The 6,804-nt window shown below is 43.0% G+C and overlaps 1 long non-coding RNA gene across 1 annotated transcript; it reads right to left on the reverse strand.

The window, feature by feature from the left end:
* Positions 1-522: 522 nt before the first annotated feature.
* LOC307066287 lies at positions 523-1,376 on the reverse strand. Its single transcript, XR_013811370.1, has 3 exons — positions 1,347-1,376; positions 748-852; positions 523-538 (listed from the first exon to the last, which is right to left on the reverse strand). It is a non-coding gene; the product is annotated as an uncharacterized lncRNA (long non-coding RNA).
* Between the last annotated feature and the right edge of the window lie 5,428 nt (positions 1,377-6,804).

Genomic DNA, 6,804 nt, shown 5'->3' on the forward strand with positions numbered 1-6,804 from the left:
TGATGAGTCATCCAAATGAAGGTAAGTGGTTGCACAAAAACCTGACGTGCAACTCTTTGGTAATCTGGACTGGTGTAGCCATTCAGGAAGTCAATCTGGCTATATTATTAAAGTATACACATTTGCTATGAAATAATTTCACTCGGGTATGTATTCCAAAGAAATTCTCAGATACGTCTATAAACAAATGTAAGAAGATGTTTATTTTATTATCATTGGCATGGCAGTTGGAAGAGCACAGGTAAAATGTGGGTGCAGAAAATGGAACTCTATGAAACAAATTAGATGGATGGGTGAATGTTTTTTTGTTTGTTTTTCTGAGGTACGTGGGCCTCTCACTGTTGTGGCCTCTCCCGCTGCGGAGCACAGGCTCCGGACGTGCAGGCTCAGCAGCCATGGCTCACGGGCCCAGCCGCTCCACGGCATGTGGGATTTTCCCAGACTGGGGCATGAACCCGCGTCCCCTGCATCGGCAGGCAGAATCTCAACCACTGTGCCACCAGGGAAGCCCGGATGGGTGAATCTTAAAAATATACTCCTGAATGAAGGAAATAAACACCAGAATGAATTTTATGACACAATATTATTTATATAAATTGAAAATATACACAAGTGCACATTTTGCACAAGAACACACCCAAAAGAAAACACATCAAACAAATTAGAATGGTAGCTTACGGGGTAGAGAAGGGAGTGGAGGGTGCCATAGGGAACAGGAGGTGAATAAATAAAACTTAATCATGTTACCGTATTTCATCATTCTATATCCAAGATTTCACTTTACTTGTAGTGGAAAGAAATCCTGTGTGCTATGTTGGCTTAAGTCAGGAATAGTTCTTGGAGGATATTTTCCTGAAAGAATTTGGAACAAATTTTTGAAAAAATCTTTGTTTATACTATGGATGATCTTTTTTTGTTTGTTTTGTTTTTTTCTTTAATTTCTGTTTTGTGGGTGTGTGTGGGATCTACTTTATTTTGTATTTCATTAATCTGATCTTATATTTTTCCATCTGCCTTCTTCAGTTTTATTATTCATTTATTAACTTCCTGAAATGGATGTTTTCTGAATCAATTTTCAACTTCCTTTCTACTTTCATATATGCTTTTAAGGCTCAACATTTCCCTCTATGTATGTGTTCAAATCTCCAAATCCAATTATGAATTTGAATGTTTCTCTTCATGGTTCTGTCAATTTTTGCTTTATAAAGTATCAGCTGAAGTTATTAGTTTCTGATAATTTGAAACTTTTATGACTGTGAAGTGTCCCTCCGTATGTCAAGTAATGCTTTTTTCTTCCCCTTAAAGTTCACTTGGTCAAATAGCAATGTCACAGATTTTATACTTACAGAAATAACTTGAGACCTAGGATGTTGATGTCTGTCCCTAGAAAGAATTTTCCCTTGCTTCTGCACGGGTTGTAAGATGCTAACAAAACACGTTCACCTTTACACAATTTCAGGGAATGAGGTGTTTGGCGTTTGGCTTCAGTCCCTGCCAAAGAAAGCCCAGTTTCCTTCCCCCCTTATTCCAATGGTGAAACTCTTCGGGATTTACCAGGAAGCCTTCGTGGCTGGTAATGCTTTTATGTCGCTTAGCCTCTTGAAGACGTCCAAAATTCTACTGAGCTTGTACGCCTTTCAATGAACAGAATCTACACTCTTCTGAGGCCTACACAGTAGAACGGCAAGACTGCCGGACACCTTCTCAGGGATTCCGGAAAGTGAAAACCAGAGTGAAAACATGTAGTCCGGAGCTCGTGCCGGTAGACACCCCCGCACCCACCCTTGCATTCTGGGACATGTAGTCCAGAGCTCGTAAACTCGTGTAGTCCATATACTGCAGCTACAGTAACGCCTCGCTGTAAAGGTTTACCCGCGGAATTCTGGGAAATGTGGACCAGGAGTTCCGGGTTAGTCGCAGGCACTTCCGCCCCAGGAGGACACGTAGCAGCCATGTTTTGCGTGATGACGGTGTTTCAGGTCCGCTCTTCACAACCCATTGAAGCTTCCCCGACATGCGCCTGGGGCCAACCTTTGCAGACCTTTCATTTGGGGAGAAAGAGGAGGAGCGGCTAAAAGCGGAGGTTTGAGGGCCTGGAGTGGTGATGTACGTCCCGCGGGCGGAGCTTCTTTGCGTTTGGTAACGTACCCGGGATGGGGTGGGCTCAGGTCGTGCCTCCTGGGGTTTGAGGGTCTCCCCGGTTTTCTTCACCCCTAACCTGACCCCGTCCCCCACCTATGAGCTAGCCCTGCCGCTTCATACGGCGTCACACTGGGTGAGTTGCTTAACTCTTCTGTGCCTCCGTTGCTGTTCGGTAAAAGGGGGGAAAAAGGAATGCCTTCTTAATGTAGTTTTGTGAGAAGAAACACAAGTAAAAGGTCTACAACTACCTGATACATTGTTGTTATTAATACTACGCTAATTCGGGAGGCACCCATTTCGCAGCGGGATTCTGTGAGCCCAGGAAGCTGAATTGTCCTGGACTCCTGGCCTGTTTTAGAAGGAGAGGACTTCTAACTGGTACGGGGGTGGAAGGGGGTGCGGTATGAATTAGGGGGGATGGAAACACAGCCCTGGTATTTCACAGTCTCCTTTCCTTCCCCAGCCCTGACTTCTCAAAAAGCACTGCACGGAGGAAGAGGCAACAGAGCCCCACGTGAGTAGGACTTGGCATTCTTCTACTTAAGATATTCCTATAAATTGTAGAACGTATGGGACATGGGTACCGATGATAACTGAGCCTTGGTCACTAATTTCCATTCTAAAAGCTTTATGCAAATGAACACATTTCCATCAGGCAGTGGCTCTGTGAATTGGTACTGCTGTTTTCTCTACTTTAAGGCTGAGGAGCTGGGGGCAGGGAACACAACCCTGTTGGCCCATCCTCACCCAGATGGTAGGAGGCAGAGCTGGGGTTGGGACCCAGGCAGTTTGAGTCCAGCAGCTGAGTTTGCTAATCCCTTTGGTATATTCTCTTTGAGCATAGGGTACTGGCTAGAATCATATCATGAAAGTAGGTTGGGACTTAATTGTGGGGACCTTGAGAGCAAGGTTTAGGCTATTTTATGAGTTTTTAAGATAGTTTTCTCAACTGGGTCATTTATTTTATTTCAAATAATATGTATATCATAGAAGTAGCATAATCATTATGGAAAAATGCAGATATATACATAAAGAAAAATTTTAATTATCTATAACTTTAGGATGTAAAGATAACAGTTGTTAATGTTTTAGTGCCTTTTTGTCTGGTTACTCTTTGTGTATGTTTCTGTGTAGTGGAGGCTGTTTTTTGTGGGACTGATGTTACACTGCAGTGCTACTCAAATTGTGGTCGACAAACCAGCGGCATTGGCATCACTTGGTTAGAAATGCCTAGCCTTGAGCCCCATTCGAGACCTTCTGATTTATAATTTCTGCGTAGGGGGCCCAGGAGGCTGCATTCCAACAAGATCCCGCAGTAATTCACATGCACATGAAAATTCGAGAAGCTCAAAAGAGGGTCTTTTCTGGAAACTGAGGCCGAGGAAATTGACCCTGCTGGATGTCACAGATAAAACTGAGCTGGATTCACCAAAGCCCTACTTAGTCCACTGATTTTATTCCCCCACTAATTATTGTCAACTGTCAGGGCCCCTTTCAGAATCCTGAATTGAGCAGAAGACAGCTAGCAAGTGTAGAGTCAAAATGGAGGTCGTTAGAAGTTGTGAAGATATATCTCTCCCAAGCTTTGGGGAGTGGAATCATTGCCATCTTTTGTACTAGATCGAACCCGGGCCCCCTGCATTGGGAATGTGGAGTCTTATCCACTGCACCACCAGGGAAGTCTCCCATTTATTTCTTAAACTTTCCTATATTTATAATGATATAATTACAATTCAGATTCCTGTCTTTTTTCATTTGAATTAGGTATGGACTGTCAAACTATTTTTTACTGTTGTTGCAGAATCCTGGCTTTTATTAGTTCTCTTTACCTCTGTGCATAATTGTCAACAGGGTACTTCCTGTTTAAAAAGAAACTTAACGTATTTTTATACCTTTTGTAAAAAGTTGCCCATGTCAATTTGAATATTATTGTTGCAGTCACAAAATCTTTAGGAAGACAAGCAGAGATTTTCAGAAGTCTAAAGACTCTCACATAACAGGGCAACAACGTATGACCTCCACATGTCTGACAGTCTTCTGTTGGTGGAAATCACATCTCTAAGGATAATTTCTAACTAAAATATCATCTGCTTTACCGCAGTTGCTAAGAAATAAGAAACCCTGACAGTGGTGTTCTCAGAGCTTCCTACCTTCCGACGATCTCAGGAGGTGGATGCCCGTGTTCTCCCCCACTGGCAGAGGACAGAACTGAGGCGAAGACATGTGAATAATTTGCCCAGGATGACACTGCTAGTGAATGGCGTAGCCTGATCACAGCCCATGCATATTGACTCCAAAACCTACTCTGACTTACATGGTCTCTGTTTACACCATACCCAGAATAAGAATGACCCCTGTGGAAGCTGCAGGCACACTGAGGGGGCCACTGTGTATGGATGGGCAGGTCATTCCTCACACAGCCACTGAGGGGGTTCACGGGGGCATCTGGTATCTGCATGAGGCTCTGCTCATCAAGCATAATCAGCTGTAGCCACCCTGAGGACTGGGAGCCTTGGTAATTCACAATGAGCACCACGTGGGTTAGTGACTTTTTTTTCTTTAAACCAGTTTCCATTGACTTCTTCTTTCCCTGTCTGTCTTGCTAGGACTCTGCACTTCCCCAGAAGGAGAGAGAAAATGAGCACATTCCAGGTGAGTAGAGCTTGCCTTTCTTGCTGTTAAAAACGCCATTTTTGTACTCAGATTGGACACAGGTTTTTCTCCTTTTTTTTCTTTTTCTTTTTTTTTTGATTGGCGTATAGTTGATTTACAATGTATTAATTTCAGGTGTGCAGCAAAGTGATTCAGTTATACATATATATACATATATTTTCAGATTCTTTTCCCTTATAGGTTATTACAAAATATTGGGTATAGTTCCATATGGGTTTTCTCTTTCAAGGAGAGTCTAAGCATATGAGGACCTGAGTGTGCCATGTGTGCTTTTTTAAAAATTCCTGTTAAATTTAATTGGTTTCGGTTTTAATTTTTGTTTTATTTCATCATTTTTTTATTTTACAAGTAAAAGAAAAATTAAGGGAAATGAAGGACATCTTCCACTCTACTGCTTACCTGCTTACAAATTAGCTGCTTTTATATTTCTGTAATCTCGTCATCATATGTATTCATGGATGTGTATTTGTATTTATAACATAGATACAGTTTTAAATTGTTTTTTTCATTTAATACTAGCTAACATTCACTTTTAATTGCTTTATCATGTTCCTGCAAACTTATGCACCTATTTTGTTTTTTCCGGTATGCGGGCCTCTCACTGTTGTGGCCTCTCCCATTGCGGGGCACAGGCTCCGGACGCGCAGGCTCAGCGGCCATGGCTCACGGGCCCAGCCGCTCCGCGGCATGTGGGATCTTCCCAGACCAGGGCACGAACCCGTGTCCCCTGCATCGGCAGGCGGACTCTCAACCACTGCGCCACCAGGGAAGCCCTGCACCTATTTTTTAAACTATTCTTTATTCACAGACATTTAGTTTAAAGACTTTTACTGTTTTAGGAGCACTACAGTGACAGTGTTCCTGATTTAACCTTTTTCTCAAAATATCTGTTCTGAAAAATATTGCTCCTTTTTGCCCTTAACATAGTAGGTTTAGGTATTCAGAATTTAAGAGGTATGTTTTATATGTGGTGCCTTGGATGTTTTTTGGTAGAATATCCAAATACGGCAGAGCACAGCAGGATCAAACTGCTGCTTCACGCAGAAAAAATAATGTATTGTTAGAAGTTTTCTCACGACCAGAGTTAGATTCAGTCTTCCGAATGCTTGAATCAGACCCTTTGTGTATTTTTTTTACTGGTTTGTTTCTTTTTGCATCTTATATTTTTTTCTAATCAGAGTAATACATGACCTTAGTTTAAAAAGTCCAGTGGTACTTAAAGCACTTGTCACTGCATAGACAGCTCAGAACAATTGTATAAAGAGGTGCTTGGCTTCATCTTTGTTTTAAATATAAAGAATAGGGGTTGTGAAAAAACGAGGAACCAACTCAGACTCACCCAGAAAACCAAGGGTCTGGAGTCAGAGTATTGCATTGAAGCAAAAGACAGAAACGGGGAAAGAGAGAGTTTTCATTCAGAGACCTGGCATGGCCTTTTGGTTAATTTCCACATGTAACACTCCTTCTCAGCTGGTTCCCACCTCAATGAGAAAGCAGGTGCCATCAAATACTGCCAGGACTAAATTGGTAACTGTTTCTGGGGCACTTGGCCATAATAATTAAACAGTGAAAGCTTTTTAGTTCAGGATCCAGTGGTTAGAATTCTAGGGAGTTTACTTATGAGTTGTCTGAGAGCCCCAGGTAAATACACAAAGCTTTCTCTTTCATAGCTGCATGTCCGCTGAGGCTGAGGAAAGTCAGTGTGTGGCATTGGCAGGATGGAAGGAGGGGGTGCTGGGAAGTCTGCACACCTCACAGGAGCCGGAGCAACTTCCCATCCTCCTCGTCTCCTCAGGGCTGCCCCTCTTCCACTGGCCACTGGGTATAAGATTGAGGTGGTGTTGTTTGTCGTAGGAGGCGGTGACCTTCAAGGACGTGGCCGTGGCCTTCACAGAGGAGGAGCTGGGGCTGCTGGACTCGGCCCAGAGGAAGCTGTACCAGGATGTGATGGTGGAAAACTTCCGGAACCTGGTCTCAGTGGGTGAGGAC

The sequence above is a fragment of the Hyperoodon ampullatus genome (genome assembly GCF_949752795.1).
Source record: "Hyperoodon ampullatus genome assembly, chromosome: 18".
NCBI classification, from domain to species: domain Eukaryota; kingdom Metazoa; phylum Chordata; class Mammalia; order Artiodactyla; family Ziphiidae; genus Hyperoodon; species Hyperoodon ampullatus.